Consider the following 24,962-nt stretch of genomic DNA (forward strand, 5'->3'; position numbering starts at 1 on the left):
GTTTGCTGACCTCACTTCCGGATTTGGTGACGTCACTTTCTGGGTTTGCTGACCTCACTTCCGGGTTTGGTGACCTCACTTACCGAGGATGCTGACCTCACTTTTTGGGTTTGCTGACCTCAATACCAGGTTTGGAGACCTCTCTTCCGGGTTTGCTGACCTCACTTCCGGGTTAGCAGACCTCACTTTCCGGGTCTGCTGACCTCACTTCTGGGTTTGCTGACCTTACTTCTGGGTTCGCTGACCTCACTTCCTCGTTAGCAGACCTCCCTTTCCCGGTCTGCTGACCTCACTTCCGGGTTTGGTGACCTCACCTCAGGGTTTGCCGATCTCACTTTCCGAGTATGCTGACCTCACTTTTGGGTTTGCTGACCTCACTTCCGGGTTAGCAGACCTCACTTCTGGGTCTGCTGACCTCACTTCCGGGTTAGCAGTTCTCAAATTACAGGTCTGCTAACCTCACTTCTGGGTGTGGTGACCTCACTTCCGGGTGTGGTGACCTCACTTTCCGAGTATGCTGACTTCACTTTCCGCGTTGTCTGTCCTCAACTCTGGTTTAGGTGACATCACTTCCGGGTTTTCTGACCTCACTTCAGGGTTAGCAGACCTCACTTTCTGGGTCAGGTGACCTCACTTCCGGGTCTGCTGACCTCACTTCTGGGTGTGGTGACCTCACTTCCGGGTGTGGTGACCTCACTTTCCGAGTATGCTGACTTCACTTTCCGCGTTGTCTGTCCTCAACTCTGGTTTAGGTGACATCACTTCCGGGTTTTCTGACCTCACTTCAGGGTTAGCAGACCTCACTTTCTGGGTCAGGTGACCTCACTTCCGGGTATGGTGACCTCACTTCCGGGTTTGCCGCCCTCACTTTCGGGTCTGCTGACCTCACTTCTGGGCATGCAGACCTTACTTCTGCGTTCGCTGACCTCACTTCCTCGTTAGCAGACCTCCCTTTCCCAGTCTGCTGACCTCATTTCCGGTTTTGGTGACCTCACCTCATGGTTTGCCGACCTCACTTTCCGAGTATGCTGACCTCACTTTTCGGTTTGCTGACCTCACTTCCGGGATAGCAGACTTCACTTCTGGGTCTGCTGACCTCACTTCTGGGTTTAGTGACATCACTTCCGTGTTTGCTGACCTCACTTCCGGGTTTGGTGACCTCACTTCTGGGTTTGCTGACCTCACTTCCGGGTTTAGTGACGTCACTTCTGGGTTTGCTGACCTCACTTCCAAGATAGCAGACCTCAAATTCCGGGTTTGCTGACCTCACTTCCGGGTGCGGTGACCTCATTTCCGGGTGTGGTGACCTCACTTTCCGAGTATGCTGACTTGACTTTCCGCGTAGTCTGTCATCAACTCTGGTTTTGGTGACATCACTTCCGGGTTTTCTGACCTCACTTCAGTGTATGCTGACCTCACTTTCTGGGTCAGGTGACCTCACTTCCGGGTATGGTGACCTCACTTCCGGGAATGCTGACCTCACTTCCGGGTTTAGTGACGTCACTTCCGGATATGCTGACCTCAATTTTTGGGGTAGCTGGCCTCACTTCCGGGTATGTTGACCTCACTTCCGGGTTTAGTGACATCACTTCTGGGTTTGCTGACCTCACTTCCGGGTTTGCTGACCTCACTTTCTGGGTCTGCAGACCTAACTTCCGGATTTCCCGACCTCTCTTTCCGGGTCTGCTGACCTCACTTCTGGGTCTGCTGACCTCACTTCCGGGTTTGCAGACCTCACTTTCTGATTATGCTCACCTCACTTTCCTGGTCTACTGATCTCAATACCGGTTTTGGTGACGTCACTTCCGGGTTTGCCGACCTCACTTTCCGGGTCTGCTGACCTCATTTCCGTGTTTGCAGACATCACTTCCGGGTCTGCTGACCTCACTTCTGGGTGTGGTGACCTCACTTCCGGGTGTGGTGACCTCACTTTCCGAGTATGCTGACTTCACTTTCCGCGTTGTCTGTCCTCAACTCTGGTTTAGGTGACATCACTTCCGGGTTTTCTGACCTCACTTCAGGGTTAGCAGACCTCACTTTCTGGGTCAGGTGACCTCACTTCCGGGTATGGTGACCTCACTTCCGGGTTTGCCGCCCTCACTTTCGGGTCTGCTGACCTCACTTCTGGGCATGCAGACCTTACTTCTGGGTTCGCTGACCTCACTTCCTCGTTAGCAGACCTCCCTTTCCCAGTCTGCTGACCTCATTTCCGGTTTTGGTGACCTCACCTCATGGTTTGCCGACCTCACTTTCCGTGTATGCTGACCTCACTTTTCGGTTTGCTGACCTCACTTCCGGGATAGCAGACTTCACTTCTGGGTCTGCTGACCTCACTTCTGGGTTTAGTGACATCACTTCCGTGTTTGCTGACCTCACTTCCGGGTTTGGTGACCTCACTTCTGGGTTTGCTGACCTCACTTCCGGGTTTAGTGACGTCACTTCTGGGTTTGCTGACCTCACTTCCAAGATAGCAGACCTCAAATTCCGGGTTTGCTGACCTCACTTCCGGGTGCGGTGACCTAATTTCCGGGTGTGGTGACCTCACTTTCCGAGTATGCTGACTTGACTTTCCGCGTAGTCTGTCATCAACTCTGGTTTTGGTGACATCACTTCCGGGTATGCTGACCACACTTTCTGATTATGCTCACCTCACTTTCCTGGTCTGCTGGCCTCACTTCCGGGTATGGTGACCTCACTTCCGGGAATGCTGACCTCACTTCCGGGTTTAGTGACGTCACTTCCGGATATGCTGACCTCAATTTTTGGGGTAGCTGGCCTCACTTCCGGGTATGTTGACCTCACTTCCGGGTTTAGTGACATCACTTCTGGGTTTGCTGACCTCACTTCCGGGTTTGCTGACCTCACTTTCTGGGTCTGCAGACCTCACTTCCGGATTTCCCGACCTCACATTCCGGGTCTGCTGACCTCACTTCTGGGTCTGCTGACCTCACTTCCGGGTTTGCAGACCTCACTTTCTGATTATGCTCACCTCACTTTCCTGGTCTACTGACCTCAATTCCGGTTTTGGTGACGTCACTTCCGGGTTTGCCGACCTCACTTTCCGGGTCTGCTGACCTCATTTCCGTGTTTGCAGACATCACTTCCGGGTCTGCTGACCTCACTTCTGGGTTTGGTGACCTCACTTCCGGGTTTGCAGACCTCACTTTCTGATTATGCTCACCTCACTTTCCTGGTCTGCTGACCTCAATTCCGGTTTTGGTGACCTCACTTCCGGGTTTGAAGTCCAAACTTCCGAGTTAGCAGACCTCACTTTCCAGGTCTGCTGACCTCACTTCTGGGTCTGCTGACCTCACTTCCGGGTTAGCAGACCTCACTTTCCCTGTTTGATGACCTCTAATCCGGGTTTGGTGACCTCACTTCCGGGTCTGCTGACCTCAATTCTTGCTCTGCCGACCTCACTTTCTGAGTATGCTGACCTCACTTTCCAGGTTTGCTGACCTCATTTCTGATTTTGGTGACCTCACTTCCGGGTTTGTTACCTCACTTCTGGGTTTGGTGACGTCACTTCCGGGTTTGCCAACCTCTCTTTCCGGCTTGGTGACCTCACTTCCGTGTTTGCTGACCTCATATTCCCGGTCTGCTGACCTCACTTCTGGGAATGCTGACCTCACTTCCGGGTTAGCAAACCTCACTTTCTGGGTCTGCTGACCTCACTTATGGGTTTAGTGATATCACTTCCGTGTTTGCTGACCTCACTTCCGGGTTTAGTGACATCACTTCTGGGTTTGCTGACCTCACTTCCAGGTTTGCTGACCTCACTTTCTGGGTCTGCAGACCTCACTTCCGGATTTCCCGACCTCACTTTCCGGGTCTGCTGACCTCACTTCTGGGTCTGCTGACCTCACTTCCGGGTTTGCAGACCTCACTTTCTGATTATGCTCACCTCACTTTCCTGGTCTACTGACCTCAATTCCGGTTTTGGTGACGTCACTTCCGGGTTTGCCGACCTCACTTTCCAGGTCTGCTGACCTCATTTCCGTGTTTGCAGACATCACTTCCGGGTCTGCTGACCTCAATTCTGGGTTTGGTGACCTCACTTCCGGGTTTGCAGACCTCACTTTCTGATTATGCTCACCTCACTTTCCTGGTCTGCTGACCTCAATTCCGGTTTTGGTGACCTCACTTCCGGGTTTGCAGTCCAAACTTCCGAGTTAGCAGACCTCACTTTCCAGGTCTGCTGACCTCACTTCTGGGTCTGCTGACCTCACTTCCGGGTTAGCAGACCTCACTTTCCGTGTTTGATGACCTCAAATCCGGGTTTGGTGACCTCACTTCCGGGTCTGCTGACCTCAATTCTTGCTCTGCCGACCTCACTTTCTGAGTATGCTGACCTCACTTTCCAGGTTTGCTGACCTCATTTCTGATTTTGGTGACCTCACTTCCGGGTTTGTTACCTCACTTCTGGGTTTGGTGACTTCACTTCCGGGTTTGCCAACCTCTCTTTCCGGCTTGGTGACCTCACTTCCGTGTTTGCTGACCTCATATTCCCGGTCTGCTGACCTCACTTCTGGGAATGCTGACCTCACTTCCGGGTTAGCAAACCTCACTTTCTGGGTCTGCTGACCTGACTTCCATGTTTGCTGACCTCACTTTCCGGGTCTCCTGACCTCACTTCCGGGTTTGCTGACCTCACTTCTAAGTTTGCCGAACTCACTTTCTGAGTATGCTGACCTCACTTCCTCGGTTTGCTGACCTCAATTCCGGGTTTGCTCACCTCACTTTTCGGGTTTGCTGACCTCACTTCCGGGTCTGCTGACCTCACTTCCGGGTTAGCAAACCTCACTTTCTGGGTCTGCTGACCTCACTTCAGGGTTAGCAGACCTCAGTTTCCGGTACTGCTGACCTCAATTCTGGGTTTGTTACCTCACTTCTGGGTTTGGTGACGTCACTTCCGGGTTTAGTGACCTCTGTTTTTGGCTTGGTGACCTCACTTCTGTGTTTGCTGACCTCACTTTCCCGGTCTGCTGACCTCACTTCCGGGAATGCTGACCTCACTTCTGTTTTAGCAAACCTCACTTTCTGGGTCTGCTGAGCTCACTTCCGGGTTAGCAGACCTCACTTTCCGGGTCTCCTGACCTCACTTCCGGGTTTGCTGACCTCACTTCCAGGTTTGCCGAACTCACTTTCTGAGTATGCTGACCTCACTTCCTCGGTTTGCTGACCTCACTTCCGGGTTTGCTGACCTCACTTTCCGGGTCTGCTGACCTCACTTCCGGGTCTGCTGACCTCACTTATGGGTTTAGTGATATCACTTCCGTGTTTGCTGACCACACTTCCGGGTTAGCAGACCCCACTTTCCGGGTCTGCTGACCTCACTTCCGGGTTTGATGACCTCACTTCCAGGTTTGCCGACCTCACTTTCTGTGTATACTGACTTCACTTTACGCGTTTGCTGACCTCACTTCCGGATTTGGTGACGTCACTTTCTGGGTTTGCTGACCTCACTTCCGGGTTTTGTGACCTCACTTACCGAGGATGCTGACCTCACTTTTTGGGTTTGCTGACCTCAATACCAGGTTTGGAGACCTCTCTTCCGGGTTTGCTGACCTCACTTCCGGGTTAGCAGACCTCACTTTCCGGGTCTGCTGACCTCACTTCTGGGTTTGCTGACCTTACTTCTGGGTTCGCTGACCTCACTTCCTCGTTAGCAGACCTCCCTATCCCGGTCTGCTGACCTCACTTCCGGGTTTGGTGACCTCACCTCAGGGTTTGCCGACCTCACTTTCCGAGTATGCTGACCTCAATTTTGGGTTTGCTGACCTCACTTCCGGGTTAGCAGACCTCACTTCTGGGTCTGCTGACCTCTCTTCCGGGTTAGCAGTTCTCAAATTACAGGTCTGCTAACCTCACTTCTGGGTGTGGTGACCTCACTTCCGGGTGTGGTAACCTCACTTTCCGAGTATGCTGACTTCACTTTCCGCGTTGTCTGTCCTCAACTCTGGTTTAGGTGACATCACTTCCGGGTTTTCTGACCTCACTTCAGGGTTAGCAGACCTCACTTTCTTGGTCAGGTGACCTCACTTCCGGGTATGGTGACCTCACTTCCGGGTTTGCCGCCCTCACTTTCTAAGTCTGCTGAACTCACTTCCGGGTCTCCTGACCTCACTTCCGGGTATGCTGACCTCACTTCCTGGTTTAGTGACGTCACTTCCATATGTGCTGACCTCATTTTTTGGGCAGCTGGCTTCACTTCCGGGTATGCTGACCTCACTTCCGGGTTTAAATACGTCACTTCCGGATATTCTGACCTCACTTTTTGGGTTTGCTGACCTCAATTCCAGGTTTGGAGACCTCACTACCGGGTTTGCTGACCTCACTTCCGGGTCTGCTTACCTTACTTCCGGGTATGCTGACCTCACTTCCGGGTTTCCTGACCTGACTTACCGAGGATGCTGAACTCACTTTTTGGGGTTGCTGACCTCAGTTCCAGGTTTGGAGACCTCACTTCCGGGTTTGCTGACCTCACTTCCGGGTCTGCTGACCTCAATTCTTGCTCTGCCGACCTCACTTTCTGAGTATGCTGACCTCACTTTCCAGGTTTGCTGACCTCATTTCCGATTTTGGTGACCTCACTTCCGGGTTTGTTACCTCACTTCTGGGTTTGGTGACGTCACTTCCGGGTTTGCCAACCTCTCTTTTCGGCTTGGTGACCTCACTTCCGTGTTTGCTGACCTCACATTCCTAGTCTGCTGACCTCACTTCCGGGAATGCTGACCTCACTTCCGGGTTAGCAAACCTACCTTTCTGGGTCTGCTGACCTGACTTCCATGTTTGCTGACCTCACTTTCCGGGTCTCCTGACCTCACTTCCGGGTTTGCTGACCTCACTTCCAGGTTTGCCGAACTCACTTTCTGAGTATGCTGACCTCACTTCCTCGGTTTGCTGACCTCAATTCCGGGTTTGCTGACCTCACTTTCCGGGTCTGCTGAACTCACTTCCAGGTCTGCTGACCTCACTTCCGGGTTAGCAAACCTCACTTTCTCGGTCTGCTGACCTCACTTCAGGGTTAGCCGACCTCACTTTCCGGTACTGCTGACTTAAATACTGGGTTTGTTACCTCACTTCTGGGTTTGGTGACGTCACTTCCGGGTTTGGTGACCTCTCTTTCCGGCTTGGTGACCTCACTTCCGTGTTTGCTGACCTCACTTTCCCGGTCTGCTGACCTCACTTCCGTGAATGCTGACCTCACTTCTGGGTTAGCAATCCTCACTTTCTGGGTCTGCTGACCTCACTTCCATGTTAGCAGACCTCACTTCCGGGCCTCCTGACCTCACATCCCTGTTTGGTGACCTCACTTCAAGGTTTGCCAAGCTCACTTTCTGAGTATGCTGACCTCACCTCCTCGGTTTGCTGACCTCACTTCCGGGTTTGCTGACCTCACTTTCCGGGTCTGCTGACCTCACTTCCGGGTCTGCTGACCTCACTTCTGGGTTTAGTGACATCACTTCCGTGTTTGCTGACCTCACTTTCTGGGTATACTGACTTCACTTTACGCGTTTGCTGACCTCACTGCCGGATTTGGTGACGTCACTTACTGGGTTTGCTGACCTCACTTCTGGGTTTGCAGAACTTACTTCTGGGTTCGCTGACCTCACTTCCTCGTTAGCAGACCTCCCTTTCCCGGTTTGCTGACCTCACATCCGGATTAGCAGACCTCACTTTCCGGGTCTGCTGACCTCACTTCTGGGATTGCAGAACTTACTTCTGGGTTCGCTGACCTCACTTCCTCGTTAGCAGACCTCCCTTTCCCAGTCTGCTGACCTCACTTCCGGGTTTGGTGACTTCAGCTCAGGGTTTGCGGACCTCATTTTCCGAGTATGCTGACCTCACCTTTGGGTTTGCTGAGCTCACTTCCGGGTTAGGAGACCTCACTTCCGGGTATGCTGACCTCACTTCTGGGTTTAGTGACATCACTTCCGTGTTTGCTGACCTCACTTCCGGGTTAGCAGACCCCACTTTCTGGGTCTGCTGACCTCACTTCCGGGTTTGGTGACCTCACTTCTGGGTTTGGTGACCTCACTTCCGGGTTTTCCGACCTCACTTTCTGAGTATGCTGACCTCACTTTACGCATTTGCTAACCTCACTTCCGGGTTTAGTGACGTCACTTATGGGTTTGCTGAGCTCACTTCCAAGATAGCAGACCTCAAATTCCGGGTCTGCTGACCTCACTTCCAAGTGCGGTGACCTCATTTCCGGGTATGGTGACCTCACTTTCCGAGTATGCTGACTTGACTTTCCGCGTAGTCTGTCATCAACTCTGGTTTTGGTGACATCACTTCCGGGTTTTCTGACCTCACTTCAGTGTATGCTGACCTCACTTTCTGGGTCAGGTGACCTCACTTCCGGGTATGCCGCCCTCACTTTCTAAGTCTGCTGAACTCACTTCCGGGTCTCCTGACCTAACTTCCGGGTATGCTGACCTCACTTCCGGGTCTAGTGACGTCACTTCCGGATATGCTGACCTCACTTTTTGGGGTAGCTGGCCTCACTTCCGGGTATGCTGACCTCAATTCCGGGTATGCTGACCTCAATTCCGGGTTTAGTGACGTCACTTCTGGGCTTGCTGACCTCACATCCGGGTTTGCTATCCTCACTTTCCCGGTCTGCCGAACTCACTTCCGGGTTTGGTGACCTCACTTTCCGGGTTTGCCGACCTCACTTCCGGGAATGCTGACCTCACTTCTGGGTTAGCAATCCTCACTTTCTAAGTCTGCTGAACTCACTTCCGGGTCTCCTGACCTCACTTACGTGTATGCTGACCTCACTTCTGAGTTTAGTGACGTCACTTCCGTATATGCTGACCTCACTATTTGGGTTTGCTTGCCTCACTTCCGGGTATGCTGACCTCACTTCCGAGTTAGCAGACCTCACTTTTCGGGTCTGCTTACCTCACTTCCGGGTATGCTGACCTCACTTCCGGGTTTAGTGACCTCACTTCTGTGTTTGCTGACCTCACTTCCGGGTCAGCAGACCTCAAATTCTGGGTCTGCTGACCTCACTTCCAGGTTTAGTGACCTCACTTCCGGGTGTGGTGACCTCACTTTCCCATTATGCTGACTTCACTTTCCGCGTTGTCTGTCATCAACTCTGGTTTTGGTGACATCACTTCCGGGTTTTCTGACCTCACTTCAGGGTTAGCAGACCTCACTTTCTGGGTCAGGTGACCTCACTTCCGGGTGTGGTGACCTCACTTCCGGGTTTGCCGCACTCACTTTCTAAGTCTGCTGAACTCACTTCCGGGTATGGTGACCGCACTTCCGGGTATGCTGACATCACTTCCGGGTTTAATGACGTCACTTCCGGATATGCTGACCTCACTTTTTGGGTTTGCTGGCCTCACTTCCGGATATGCTGACCTCACTTCCGAGTTAGCAGACCTCACTTCCGGATCTGCTTACCTCACTTCCGGGTATGCTGACCTCACTTCCGGGTTTAGTGATGTCACTTCTGGGCTTGCTGACCTCACATCCGGGTTTGCTATCCTCACTTTCCCGGTCTGCCGAACTCACTTCAGGGTGTGGTGACCTCACTTTCCAGGTTTGCTGACCTCACTTCCGGGAATGCTGACCTCACTTCCGGGTTAGCAAACCTCACTTTCTAAGTCTGCTGAACTCACTTCCGGGTCTCCTGACCTCACTTACGTGTATGCTGACCTCACTTCCGAGTTTAGTGACGTCACTTCCGGATATGCTGACCTCACTATTTGGGTTTGCTTGCCTCACTTCCGGGTATACTGACCTCACTTCCGAGTTAGCAGACCTCACTTTTCGGGTCTGCTTACGTCACTTCCGGGTATGCTGACCTCACTTCCGGGTGTGCCGCCCTCACTTTCTAAGTCTGCTGAATTCACTTCCGGGTCTCCTGACCTCACTTCCGGGTATGCTGACCTCACTTCCAGGTTTGCTGACCTCACTTTCTGGGTCTGCTGACCTCACTTCCGGGTATGCTGACCTCACTTCCGAGTTAGCAGACCTCACATTCCGGGTCTGCTTACCTCACTTCCGGGTATGCTGACATCAGTTCCGGGTTTAGTGACGTCACTTCTGGGTTTGCTGCCCTAACTTCCAGGTTTGCTGACCTCAGTTTCTGGGTCTGCTGACCTCAATTCCGGGTGTGGTGACCTCACTTCCGGGTTTGCCGTCCTCACTTTCTGAGTGTGCTGACTTCACTTTCCGCGTTGTCTGTCCTCAACTCTGCTTTTGGTGACATCACTTCCGGGTTTTCTGACCTCACTTCAGGGTTAGCAGACCTCACATTCTGGGTCAGGTGACCTCACTTCCGGGTTTGCCGCCCTCACTTTCTAAGTCTGCTGAACTCACTTCCGGGTCTCCTGACCTCACTTCCGGGAATGCTGACCTCACTTCCGGGTTTAGTGACATCACTTCCGGATATGCTGACCTCACATTTTGGGTTTGCTGGCCTCACTTTCGAGTTAGGAGAACTCACCTTCCGGGTCTGCTTACCTCACTTCCGGGTATGCTGACCTCACTTCCGGGTTTAGTGACGTCACTTCTGGGTTTGCTGACCTCACTTCCGGGTTAGCAGACCCCACTTTCTGAGTCTGCTGACCTCACTTCCGGGTTTGGTGACCTCACTTCTGGGTTTGGTGACCTCAAATCCGGGTTTTCCGACCTCACTTTCTGAGTATGCTGACCTCACTTTACGCGTTTGCTGACCTCACTTCCGGGTTAGCAGACCTCCCTTCCGGGTCTGCTGACCTCACTTCCGGGTGTGGTGACCTCACTTTCCGAGTATGCTGACTTCACTTTCCGCGTTGTCTGTCCTCAACTCTGGTTTAGGTGACATCACTTCCGGGTTTTCTGACCTCAATTCAGGGTTAGCAGACCTCACTTTCTGGGTCAGGTGACCTCACTTCCGGGTATGGTGACGTCACTTCCGTGTTTGCCGCCCTCACATTCTATGTCTGCTGAACTCACTTCAGGGTCTCCTGACCTCACTTCCGGGTATGCTGACCTCACTTCCTGGTTTAGTGACGTCACTTCCGGATATGCTGACCTCATTTTTTGGGCAGCTGGCCTCACTTCCGGATATGCTGACCTCACTTCCGGGTTTAGTGACGTCACTTCCGGATATGCTGACCTCACTTTTTGGGTTTGCTGACCTCAATTCCAGGTTTGGAGACCTCACTTCCGGGTATGCTGACCTCACTTCCGAGTTAGCAGACCTCACTTCCGGGTCTGCTTACCTCACTTCCGGGTATGCTGACCTCACTTCCGGGTTAGCTGACCTCACTTACCGAGGATGCTGACCTCACTTTTCGGGTTAGCTGACCTCACTTCCGGGTTAGCAGACCTCCCTTTCCCGGTTTGCTGACCTCACATCCGGGTTAGGAGACCTCACTTTCCGGGTCTGCTGACCTCACTTCTGGGTTTGCAGACCTTACTTCTGGGTTCGATGACCTCACTTCCTCGTTAGCAGACCTCCCTTTCCCGGTCTGCTGACCTCACTTCCGGGTTTTCCGACCTCACTTTCTGAGTATGCTGACCTCACTTTACGCGTTTGCTGACCTCACTTCCGGGTTTAATGACCTCACTTCTGTGTTTGCTGACCTCACTTCCGGGTTATCAGATCTAAAATTCCAGGTCTGCTGACCTAACTTCCGGGTGTGATGACCTCACTTCCGGGTGTGGTGACCTCACTTTCCAAGTATGCTGACTTCACTTTCCGCGTTGTCTGTCTTCAACTCTGGTTTTGGTGACATCACTTCCGGGTTTTCTGACCTCACTTCAGGGTTAGCAGACCTCACTTTCTGGGTCAGGTGACCTCACTTCCGGGTTTGCCGCCCTCACTTTCTAAGTCTGCTGAACTCACTTCCGGGTCTCCTGACCTCACTTCCGGGTATGCTGACCTCACTTCCGGGTTTAGTGACATCTCTTCCGGATATGCTGACCTCATTTTTTGGGCAGCTGGCCTCACTTCCGGGTATGCTGACCTCACTTCCGAGTTAGCAGACCTCACTTTCCGGGTCTGCTTACCTCACTTCCGGGTATGCTGACATCAGTTCCGGGTTTAGTGACGTCACTTCCGGATATGCTGACCTCACTTACAGGTTAGCTGACCTCACTTTCTGGGTCTGCTGACCTCACTTACGGGTTTGTCGTCCTCACTTTCCGAGTATGCTGACATCACTTTCCGCGTTGTCTGTCCTCAACTCTGGTTTTGGTGACATCACTTCCGGGTTTTCTGACCTCACTTCAGGGTTAGCAGACCTCACTTTCCGGGTTTGCTGACCTCACTTCCGGGTTAGCAGACCTCACTTTCCGGGTCTGCTGACCTCACTTCTGGGTTTGCAGACCTCACTTCCGTGTCTGCTGACCTCACTTCTGGCTTTGCCGAACTCAATTTCTGAGTATGCTGACCTCACTTTCCAGGTTTGCTGACCTCATTTCCGGTTTTGGTGACCGCACTTCCGGGTTTGTTACCTCACTTCTGGGTTTGGTGACGTCACATCCGGGTTTGCCAACCTCTCTTTCCGGCTTGGTGACCTCACTTCCGGGTTTGGTGACGTCACTTCCGGGTTTGCCGACCCCTCTTTCCGGCTTGGTGACCTCACTTCCCTGTTTGCTGACCTCACTTTCCCGGTATGCTGACCTCACTTCCGGGAATGCTGACCTCACTTCCGGGTTAGCAAACCTCACTTTCTGGGTCTGCTGACCTCACTTCCGGGTTAGCAGACCTCACTTTCCGGGTCTCCTGACCTCACTTCCGGGTTTGCTGACCTCACATCCAGGTTTGCCGAACTCACTTTCTGAATATGCTGACCTCACTTCCTCGGTTTGCTGACCTCACTTTCCCGGTCTGCTGACCTCATTACCTGGAATGCTGATCTCACTTCCGGGTTAGCAAACCTCACTTTCTGGGTCTGCTGACCTCACTTCCGGGTTAGCAGACCTCACTTTCCGGGTCTCCTGACCTCACTTCCGGGTTTGCTGACCTCACATCCAGGTTTGCCGAACTCAGTTTCTGAGTATGCTGACCTCACTTCCTCGGTTTGCTGACCTCACTTCCGGGTTTGCTGACCTCAGTTTACGGGTCTGCTGACCTCACTTCCGGGTCTGCTGACCTCACATCTGGGTTTAGTGACATCACTTCCGTGTTTGCTGACCTCAATTCAGGGTTAGCAGACCTCACTTTCTGGGTCAGGCGACCTCACTTCCGGGTATGGTGACCGCATTTCCGGGTACGCTGACCTCACTTCCGGGTTTAATGACGTCACTTCCGGATATGCTGACCTCACTTTTTGGGTTTGCTTGCCTCACTTCCGGGTTAGCAGACCCCACAATCCGGGTTTGCTGACCTCACTTCCGGGTTTGGTGACCTCACTTCTTGGTTAGTTGACCTTACTTCCGGGTTAGCAGACCTCACTTTCCGGGTCTGCTGACCTCACATTACGCGTTTGCTGACCTCAATTCCGGGTTTAATGTCCTCTCTTCTGTGTTTGCTGACCTCACTTCCGGGTTATCAGATCTAAAATTCCAGGTCTGCTGACCTCACTTCCGGGTGTGGTGACCTCACTTTCCGAGTATGCTGACTTCACTTTCCGCGTGTTCTGTCATCAACTCTGGTTTTGGTGACATCACTTCCGGGTTTTCTGTCCTTACTTCAGGGTTAGCAGACCTCACTTTCTGGGTCAGGTGACCTCACTTCTGGGTATGGTGACCTCACTTCCGGGTTTGCCACCCTCACTTTCTAAGTCTGCTGAACTCACTTCCGGGTCTCCTGACCTCACTTCCGGGTATGCTGACCTCACTTCCGGGTTTAGTGACGTCACTTCCGGATATGCTGACCTCATTTTTTGGGCAGCTGGCCTCACTTCCGGGTATGCTGACCTCACTTCCGAGTTAGGAGACCTCACTTTCCGGGTCTGCTTACCTCACTTCCGGGTATGCTGACATCAGTTCCGGGTTTAGTGACGTCACTTCTGGGTTTGCTGACCTCACTTCCAGGTTTTCTGACCTCACTTTCTGGTCTGCTGACCTCACTTACGGGTTTGTCGTCCTCAATTTCCGAGTATGCTGACTTCACTTTCCGCGTTGTCTGTCCTCAACTCTGGTTTTGGTGACATCACTTCCGGGTTTTCTGACCTCACTTCAGGGTTAGCAGACCTCACTTTCTGGGTCAGGTGACCTCACTTCCGGGTATGGTGACCGCACTTCCGGGTATGCTGACTTCACTTCCGGGTTTAATGACGTCAGTTCCGGATATGCTGACCCCACTTTCCGGGTCTGCTGACCTCACTTCCGGGTTTCGTGACCTCACTTCTGGGTTTGGTGACCTCACTTCCGGGTTTTCCGACCTCACTTTCTGAGTATGCTGACCTCACATTACGCGTTTGCTGACCACACTTCCGGGTTTAATAACCTTACTTCTGTGTTTGCTGACCTCACTTCCGGGTTTTCAGATCTAAAATTCCAGGTCTGCTGACCTCACTTCCGGGTGTGGTGACCTCACTTTCCGAGTATGCTGACTTCACTTTCCGCGTTGTCTGTCATCAACTCTGGTTTTGGTGATATCACTTCTGTGTTTTCTTAACTCACTTCAGGGTTAGCAGACCTCACTTTCTGGGTCAGGTGACCTCACTTCCGGGTTTGCCGCCCTCACTTTCTAAGTCTGCTGAACTCACTTCTGGGTCTCCTGACCTCACTTCCGGGTATGCTGACCTCACTTCCGGGTTTAGTGACGTCACTTCCGGATATGCTGACCTCATTTTTTGGGCAGCTGGCCTCACTTCCGGGTATGCTGACCTCACTTCCGAGTTAGCAGACCTCACTTTCCGGGTCTGCTTACCTCACTTCTGGGTATGCTGACATCAGTTCCGGGTTTAGTGACGTCACTTCTGGGTTTGCTGACCTCACTTACAGGTTTGGAGACCTCACTTCCGGGTATGCTGACCTCACTTCGGGGTTTCCTGACCTCACTTACCGAGGATGCTGACCTCACTTTTTGGGGTTGCTGACCTCAATTCCAGGTTTGGAGACCTCACTTTCCGGGTTTGCTGACCTCACTTCCGGGTTTGGTGACCTCACTTCTGGGTTTGGTTACCTCACTTCCGGGTTTTCCGACCTCACTTTCTGAGTATGCTGACCTCACATTACGCGTTTGCTGACCTCACTTCCGGGTTTAATGACCTCACTTCTGTGTTTGCTGACCTCACTTCCGGGTTAGCAGATCTAAAATTCCAGGTCTGCTGACCTACATTCCGGGTGTGGTGACCTCACTTCCGGGTGTGGTGACCTCACTTTCCAAGTATGCTGACTTCACTTTCCGCGTTGTCTGTCATCAACTCTGGTTTTGGTGACATCACTTCCGGGTTTTCTGACCTCACTTCAGGGTTAGCAGACCTCACTTTCTGGGTCAGGTGACCTCACTTCCGGGTATGGTGACCTCACTTCCGGGTTTGCCACCCTCACTATCTAAGTCTGCTGAACTCACTTCCGGGTCTCCTGACCTCACTTCCGGGTATGCTGACCTCACTTCCGGGTTTAGTGACGTCACTTCCGGATATGCTGACCTCATTTTTTGGTCAGCTGGCCTCACTTCCGAGTTAGGAGACCTCACTTTCCGGGTCTGCTTACCTCACTTCCGGGTATGCTGACATCATTTCCGGGTTTAGTGACGTCACTTCTGGGTTTGCTGACCTCACTTCCAGGTTTTCTGACCTCACTTTCTGGGTCTGCTGACCTCACTTACAAGTTTGTCGTCCTCAATTTCCGAGTATGCTGAATTCACTTTCCGCGTTGTCTGTCCTCAACTCTGGTTTTGGTGACATCACTTCCGGGTTTTCTGACCTCACTTCAGGGTTAGCAGACCTCACTTTCTGGGTCAGGTGACCTCACCTCCGGGTATGGTGACCGCACTTCCGGGTATGCTGACCTCACTTCCGGGCTTAATGACGTCACTTCCGGATATGCTGACCTCACTTTTTGGGTTTGCTGGCCTCACTTCCGGGTATGCTGACCTCACTTCCGAGTTAGCAGACCTCACTTCCGGATCTGCTTACCTCACTTCCGGGTATGCTGACCTCACTTCGGGGTTTCCTGACCTCACTTACCGAGGATGCTGACCTCACTTTTTGGGGTTGCTGACCTCAATTCCAGGTTTGGAGACCTCACTTCCGGGTTTGCTGACCTCACTTCCGGGTTAGCAGACCTCACTTTCCGGGTTTGCTGACCTCAATTCCGGGTTAGCAGACCTCACTTTCCGGGTCTGCTGACCTCACTTCTGGGTTTGCAGACCTTACTTCTGGGTTCGCTGACCTCACTTCCTCGTTATCAGACCTCCCTTTCCCGGTCTGCTGACCTCACTTCCGGGTTTGGTGACATCACCTCAGGGTTTGCCGACCTCACTTCCCGAGTATGCTGACCTCACTTTTGGGTTTGCTGACCTAACTTCCGGGTTAGCAGACCTCACTTCCGGGTCTGCTGACCTCACCTCTGGGTTTAGTGACATCACTTCCGTGTTTGCTGACCTCACTTCCGCGTTAGCAGACCCCACTTTCCGGGTCTGCTGACCTCACTTCCGGGTTTCGTGACCTCACTTGTGGGTTTGGTGACCTCACTTCCGGGTTTTCCGACCTCACTTTCTGAGTATGCTGACCTCACATTACGCGTTTGCTGACCACACTTCCGGGTTTAATGACCTCACTTCTGTGTTTGCTGACCTCACTTCCGGGTTTTCAGATCTAAAATTCCAGGTCTGCTGACCTCACTTCCGGGTGTGGTGACCTCACTTTCCGAGTATGCTGACTTCACTTTCCGCGTTGTCTGTAATCAACTCTGGTTTTGGTGATATCACTTCTGTGTTTTCTTAACTCACTTCAGGGTTAGCAGACCTCACCATCTGGGTCAGGTGACCTCACTTCCGGGTTTGCCGCCCTCACTTTCTAAGTCTGCTGAACTCACTTCCGGGTCTCCTGACCTCACTTCCGGGTAAGCTGACCTCACTTCCGGGTTTAGTGACGTCACTTCCGGATATGCTGACCTCATTTTTTGGGCAGCTGGCCTCACATCCGGGTATGCTGACCTCACTTCCGAGTTAGCAGACCTCACTTTCCGGGTCTGCTTACCTCACTTCCGGGTATGCTGACATCAGTTCCGGGTTTAGTGACGTAACTTCTGGGTTAGCTGACCTCACTTCCAGGTTTGCTGACCTCACTTTCTGGGTCTGCTGACCTCACTTACGGATTTGTCGTCCTCACTTTCCGAGTATGCTGACTTCACTTTCCGCGTTGTCTGTCCTCAACTCTGGTTTTGGTGACATCACTTCCGGGTTTTCTGACCTCACTTCAGGGTTAGCAGACCTCACTTTCTGGGTCAGGTGACCGCACTTCCGGGTCTGCTGACCTCACTTCTGGGTTTGCTTACCTTACTTCTGATTTCGCTGACCTCACTTCCTCGTTAGAAGACCTCCCTTTCCGGATATGCTTACCTCACTTCCGGGTATGCTGACCTCACTTCCAGGTTAGCAGACCTCACTTTCCGGGTTTGCTGACCTCACTTCCGGGTTAGGAGACCTCACTTTCCGGGTCGGCTGACCTCACTTCCAGGTTAGCAGACCTCACTTCCGGGTTTGCTGACCTCACTTCCTCGTTAGCAGACCTCACTTTCCGGGTCTGCTGACCTCACCTCCGAATCAGATGACCTCACTTCCGGGTTCTGTGACGTCACTTCCGGGTTTGCTGACTTCAATGCCGGGTTTGCTGACCTCAATTCCCTGGTTAGCTCTCCTCACTTCCGGGTTTGCTGACCTCACTTCCGGGTTTGGTGACCTCACCTCAGGGTTTGCCGACCTCACATTCTTAGTATGCTGATCTCACTTTTGGGTTTGCTGACCTCACATCCGGGTTAGCAGACCTTACTTTTCGGGTCTGCTGACCTCAGTTCCGGGTATTCTCACCTCACTTCCGTGTTTAGTGATCTCACTTCTGGGTTAGCAGACCTCTCTTTCCGAGTATGCTGACCTCACTTTCCGCATTTGCTGACCTCAATTCCAGATTTTGTGACGTCACTTCCGGTTTTGGTGACCTCACTTCCGGGTTTGCCGATCTCACTTTCCGGGTCTGCTGACCTCATTTCCGTTTTTGCAGACCTCACTTTCCGGGTCTGCTGACCTCAAATCCGGGTCTGCTGACCTCACTTCCGTGTCTGCTGACCTCACTTCTGGCTTTGCCGAACTCAATTTCTGAGTATGCTGACCTCACTTTCCATGTTTGCTGACCTCATTTCCGGTTTTGGTGACCTCACTTCCGGGTTTGTTACCTCACTTCTGGGTTTGGTGACGTCACTTCCGGGTTTGCCAACCTCTCTTTCCGGCTTGGTGACCTCACTTCCGGGTTTGGTGACGTCACTTCCGGGTTTGCCAACCTCTCTTTCCGGCTTGGTGACCTCACTTCCGTGTTTGCTGACCTCACATTCCCGGTCTGCTGACCTCACTTCCGGGAATGCTGACCTCACTTCCGGGTTAGCAAACCTACATTTCTGGGTCTGCTGACCTCACTTCCGGGTTAGCAGACCTCACTTTCCGGGTCTCCTGACCTCACTTCCGGGTTTGCTGACATCACTTCCAGGTTTGCCGAACTCACTTTCTGAGTATGCTGACCTCACTTCCTCGGTTTGCTGACCTCACTTCCGGGTTTGCTGACCTCAGTTTACGGGTCTGCTGACCTCACTTCCGGGTCTGCTGACCTCACATCTGGGTTTAGTGACATCACTTCCGTGTTTGCTGACCTCACTTCCGGGTTAGCAGACCCCACTTTCCGGGTCTACTGACCTCACTTCTGGGTTTGGTGACCTCACTTCCGGGTATGCCGACCTCGCTTTCCGGGTCTACTGACCTCACTTCCGGGTTTGGTGACCTCTCTTCTGGGTTTGGTGACCTCACTTCCGGGTTTGCCGACCTCACTTTCTGAGTATGCTGACTTCACTTTACGCCTTTGCTGACCTCACTTCCGGATTTGTTGACGTCACTTTCTGGGTTTGCTGACCTCACTTCCGAGTTGGGTGACCTCACTTACCGAGGATGCTGACCTCACTTTTTGGGTATGCTGACCTCAATTCCAGGTTTGGAGACCTCACTTCCGGGTTTGCTGACCTCACTTCCGCGTTAGCAGACCTCACTTTCCGGGTCTGCTGACCTCACTTCTGGGTTTGCTGACCTTACATCTGGGTTCGCTGACCTCACTTCCTCGTTAGCAGACCTCCCTTTCCCGGTGTGCTGACCTTACTTCCGGGTTAGCTGACCACACTTTCCGGGTCTGCTGACCTCACCTCAGGGTTTGCCGACCTCACATTCCGAGTATGCTGACCTCACTTCCGGGTATGCTGACCTCACTTCCGGGTTTAGTGACGTCACTTCCGGGTGTGGTGACCTCACTTCCGGGTGTGGTGACCTCACTTTCCGAGTATGCTGACTTCACTTTCCGCGTTGTCTGTCATCAACTCTGGTTCTGGTGACATCACTTCTCTGTTTTCTTACCTCACTTCAGGGTTAGCAGACCTCACTTTCTGGGTCAGGTGACCTCACTTCCGGGTTTGCCGCCCTCACTTTCTAAGTCTGCTGAACTCAATTCCGGGTCTCCTGACCTCACTTCCGGGTATGCTGACCTCACTTCCGGGTTTAGTGACGTCACTTCCGGATATGCTGACCTCATTTTTTGGGCAGGTGGCCTCACTTCCGGGTATGCTGACCTCACTTCCGAGTTAGCAGACCTCACTTTCCGGGTCTGCTTACCTCACTTCCGGGTATGCTGACATCAGTTCCGGGTTTAGTGACGTCACTTCTGGGTTTGCTGACCTCACTTACAGGTTTGGAGACCTCAATTCCGGGTTTGCTGACCTCACTTCCAGGTTAGCAGACCTAACTTTCCGGGTTTGCTGACCTCACTTCCGGGTTTGGTGACCTCACTTCTGGGTTTGGTGACCTCACTTCCGGGTTTTCCGACCTCACTTTCTGAGTATGCTGACCTCACATTACGCGTTTGCTGACCTAACTTCCGGGTTTAATGACCTCACTTCTGTGTTTGCTCACCTCACTTCCGAGTTATCAGATCTAAAATTCCAGGTCTGCTGACCTAAATTCTGGGTGTGGTGACCTCACTTCCGGGTGTGGTGACCTCACTTTCCGAGTATGCTGACTTCACTTTCCGCGTTTTCTGTCATCAACTCTGGTTTTGTTGACATCACTTCCGTGTTTTCTGACCTCACTTCCGGGTTAGCAGACCTCACTTTCTGGGTCAGGTGACCTCACTTCCGGGTTTGCCGCCCTCACTTTCTAAGTCTGCTGAACTCACTTCCGGGTCTCCTGACCTCACTTCCGGGTATGCTGACCTCACTTCCGGGTTTAGTGACGTCACTTCCGGATATGCTGACCTCATTTTTTGGGCAGCTGGCCTCACTTCCGGGTATGCTGACCTCACTTCCGAGTTAGCAGACCTCACTTTCCGGGTCTGCTTACCTCACTTCCGGGTATGCTGACATCAGTTCTGGGTTTAGTGACGTCACTTCTGGGTTTGCTGACCTCACTTCCAGGTTTGCTGACCTCAATTTCTGGGTCTGCTGACCTCACTTCCGGGTTTGTCGTCCTCACTTTCCGAGTATGCTGACTTCACTTTCCGCGTTCTCTGTCCTCAACTCTGGTTTTGGTGACATCACTTCCGGGTTATCTGACCTAACTTCAGGGTTAGCAGACCTCACTTTCTGGGTCAGGTGACCTCACTTCCGGGTTAGCAGACCTGACTTTACGGGTCTGCTGACCTCAAATCCAGGTCTGCTGACCTCACTTCCGTGTCTGCTGACCTCACTTCTGGCTTTGCTGAACTCAATTTCTGAGTATGCTGACCTCACTTTCCAGGTTTGCTGGCCTCATTTCGGGTTTTGGTGACCTCACTTTCCAGGTCTGCTGACCTCTCTTTCCGGGTCTGCTGACCTCACTTCCGGGAATGCTGACCTCACTTCCGGGTTAGCAAACCTCACTTTCTGGGTCTGCTGACCTCACTTCCGGGTTAGCAGACCTCACTTTCCGGGTCTCCTGACCTCACTTCCGGGTTTGCTGACCTCACTTCCAGGTTTGCCGAACTCACTTTCTGAGTATGCTGACCTCACTTCCTCGGTTTGCTGACCTCACTTCCGGGTTTGCTGACCTCGCTTTCCGGGTCTGCTGACCTCACTTCCGGGTCTGCTGACCTCACTTCTGGGTTTAGTGACATCACTTTCGTGTTTGCTGACCTCACTTCAGGGTTAGCAGACCTCACTTTCTGAGTCAGGTGACCTCACATCCGGGTATGGTGACCGCACTTCCGGGTATGCTGACCTCACTTCCGGGTTTAATGACGTCACTTCCGGATATGCTGACCTCACTTTTTGGGTTTGCTGGCCTCACTTCCGGGTATGCTGACCTCACTTTCTGGGTTTGCTGACCTCACTTCCGGGTTTGGTGACGTCACTTCTGGGTTTGGTGACATCACTTCCGTGTTTGCTGACCTCACTTCCGGGTTAGCAGACCCCACTTTCCGGGTCTACTGACCTCACTTCTGGGTTTGGTGACCTCACATCCGGGTTTGCCGACCTCACTTTCTGAGTATGCTGACTTCACTTTACGCGTTTGCTGACCTCACTTTCGGATTTGGTGACGTCACTTTCTGGGTTTGCTGACCTCAATTCCGGGTTTGGTGACCTCACTTACCGAGGATGCTGACCTCACTTTTTGGGTTTGCTGACCTCAATTCCAGGTTTGGAGACCTCACTTCCGGGTTTGCTGACCTCACTTCCGGGTTAGCAGACCTCACTTTCCGGGTCTGCTGACCTCACTTCTGGGTTTGCTGACCTTACTTCTGGGTTCGCTGACCTCACTTCCTTGTTAGCAGACCTCCCTTTCCGGGTCTGCTGACCTCACCTCCGAATCAGATGACCTCACTTCCGGGTTCTGTGACGTCACTTCTGGGTTTGCTGACTTCAATTCCGGGTTTGCTGACCTCAATTCCCTGGTTAGCTCTCCTCACTTCCGGGTTTGCTGACCTCACTTCCGGGTTTGGTGACCTCACCTCAGGGTTTGCCGACCTCACATTCTTAGTATGCTGATCTCACTTTTGGGTTTGCTGACCTCACATCCGGGTTAGCAGACCTTACTTTTCGGGTCTGCTGACCTCAGTTCCGGGTATTCTCACCTCACTTCCGTGTTTAGTGACCTCACTTCTGGGTTAGCAGACCTCTCTTTCCGAGTATGCTGACCTCACTTTCCGCATTTGCTGACCTCAATTCCAGATTTTGTGACGTCACTTCCGGTTTTGGTGACCTCACTTCCGGGTTTGCCGATCTCACTTTCCGGGTCTGCTGACCTCATTTCCGTTTTTGCAGACCTCACTTTCCGGGTCTGCTGACCTCAAATCCGGGTCTGCTGACCTCACTTCCGTGTCTGCTGACCTCACTTCTGGCTTTGCCGAACTCAATTTCTGAGTATGCTGACCTCACTTTCCAGGTTTGCTGACCTCATTTCCGGTTTTGGTGACCTCACTTCCGGGTTTGTTACCTCACTTCTGGGTTTGGTGGCGTCACTTCCGGGTTTGCCAACCTCTCTTTCCGGCTTGGTGACCTCACTTCCGGGTTTGGTGACGTCACTTCCGGGTTTGCCAACCTCTCTTTCCGGCTTGGTGACCTCACTTCCGTGTTTGCTGACCTCACATTCCCGGTCTGCTGACCTCACTTCCGGGAATGCTGACCTCACTTCCGGGTTAGCAAACCTACATTTCTGGGTCTGCTGACCTCACTTCCGGGTTAGCAGACCTCACTTTCCGGGTCTCCTGACCTCACTTCCGGGTTTGCTGACATCACTTCCAGGTTTGCCGAACTCACTTTCTGAGTATGCTGACCTCACTTCCTCGGTTTGCTGACCTCACTTCCGGGTTTGCTGACCTCAGTTTACGGGTCTGCTGACCTCACTTCCGGGTCTGCTGACCTCACATCTGGGTTAGCAGACCCCACTTTCCGGGTCTACTGACCTCACTTCTGGGTTTGGTGACCTCACTTCCGGGTATGCCGACCTCGCTTTCCGGGTCTACTGACCTCACTTCCGGGTTTGGTGACCTCTCTTCTGGGTTTGGTGACCTCACTTCCGGGTTTGCCGACCTCACTTTCTGAGTATGCTGACTTCACTTTACGCCTTTGCTGACCTCACTTCCGGATTTGTTGACGTCACTTTCTGGGTTTGCTGACCTCACTTCCGGGTTGGGTGACCTCACTTACCGAGGATGCTGACCTCACTTTTTGGGTATGCTGACCTCAATTCCAGGTTTGGAGACCTCACTTCCGGGTTTGCTGACCTCACTTCCGCGTTAGCAGACCTCACTTTCCGGGTCTGCTGACCTCACTTCTGGGTTTGCTGACCTTACATCTGGGTTCGCTGACCTCACTTCCTCGTTAGCAGACCTCCCTTTCCCGGTGTGCTGACCTTACTTCCGGGTTAGCTGACCACACTTTCCGGGTCTGCTGACCTCACCTCAGGGTTTGCCGACCTCACATTCCGAGTATGCTGACCTCACTTCCGGGTATGCTGACCTCACTTCCGGGTTTAGTGACGTCACTTCCGGGTGTGGTGACCTCACTTCCGGGTGTGGTGACCTCACTTTCCGAGTATGCTGACTTCACTTTCCGCGTTGTCTGTCATCAACTCTGGTTTTGGTGACATCACTTCTCTGTTTTCTTACCTCACTTCAGGGTTAGCAGACCTCACTTTCTGGGTCAGGTGACCTCACTTCCGGGTTTGCCGCCCTCACTTTCTAAGTCTGCTGAACTCAATTCCGGGTCTCCTGACCTCACTTCCGGGTATGCTGACCTCACTTCCGGGTTTAGTGACGTCACTTCCGGATATGCTGACCTCATTTTTTGGGCAGGTGGCCTCACTTCCGGGTATGCTGACCTCACTTCCGAGTTAGCAGACCTCACTTTCCGGGTCTGCTTACCTCACTTCCGGGTATGCTGACATCAGTTCCGGGTTTAGTGACGTCACTTCTGGGTTTGCTGACCTCACTTACAGGTTTGGAGACCTCAATTCCGGGTTTGCTGACCTCACTTCCAGGTTAGCAGACCTAACTTTCCGGGTTTGCTGACCTCACTTCCGGGTTTGGTGACCTCACTTCTGGGTTTGGTGACCTCACTTCCGGGTTTTCCGACCTCACTTTCTGAGTATGCTGACCTCACATTACGCGTTTGCTGACCTAACTTCCGGGTTTAATGACCTCACTTCTGTGTTTGCTCACCTCACTTCCGAGTTATCAGATCTAAAATTCCAGGTCTGCTGACCTAAATTCTGGGTGTGGTGACCTCACTTCCGGGTGTGGTGACCTCACTTTCCGAGTATGCTGACTTCACTTTCCGCGTTTTCTGTCATCAACTCTGGTTTTGTTGACATCACTTCCGTGTTTTCTGACCTCACTTCCGGGTTAGCAGACCTCACTTTCTGGGTCAGGTGACCTCACTTCCGGGTTTGCCGCCCTCACTTTCTAAGTCTGCTGAACTCACTTCCGGGTCTCCTGACCTCACTTCCGGGTATGCTGACCTCACTTCCGGGTTTAGTGACGTCACTTCCGGATATGCTGACCTCATTTTTTGGGCAGCTGGCCTCACTTCCGGGTATGCTGACCTCACTTCCGAGTTAGCAGACCTCACTTTCCGGGTCTGCTTACCTCACTTCCGGGTATGCTGACATCAGTTCTGGGTTTAGTGACGTCACTTCTGGGTTTGCTGACCTCACTTCCAGGTTTGCTGACCTCAATTTCTGGGTCTGCTGACCTCACTTCCGGGTTTGTCGTCCTCACTTTCCGAGTATGCTGACTTCACTTTCCGCGTTCTCTGTCCTCAACTCTGGTTTTGGTGACATCACTTCCGGGTTATCTGACCTAACTTCAGGGTTAGCAGACCTCACTTTCTGG

The sequence above is a fragment of the Coturnix japonica genome, chromosome 25 (assembly GCF_054131305.1).
Source record: "Coturnix japonica strain WE chromosome 25, WE-NBRP24, whole genome shotgun sequence".
NCBI classification, from domain to species: Eukaryota; Metazoa; Chordata; class Aves; order Galliformes; family Phasianidae; genus Coturnix; species Coturnix japonica.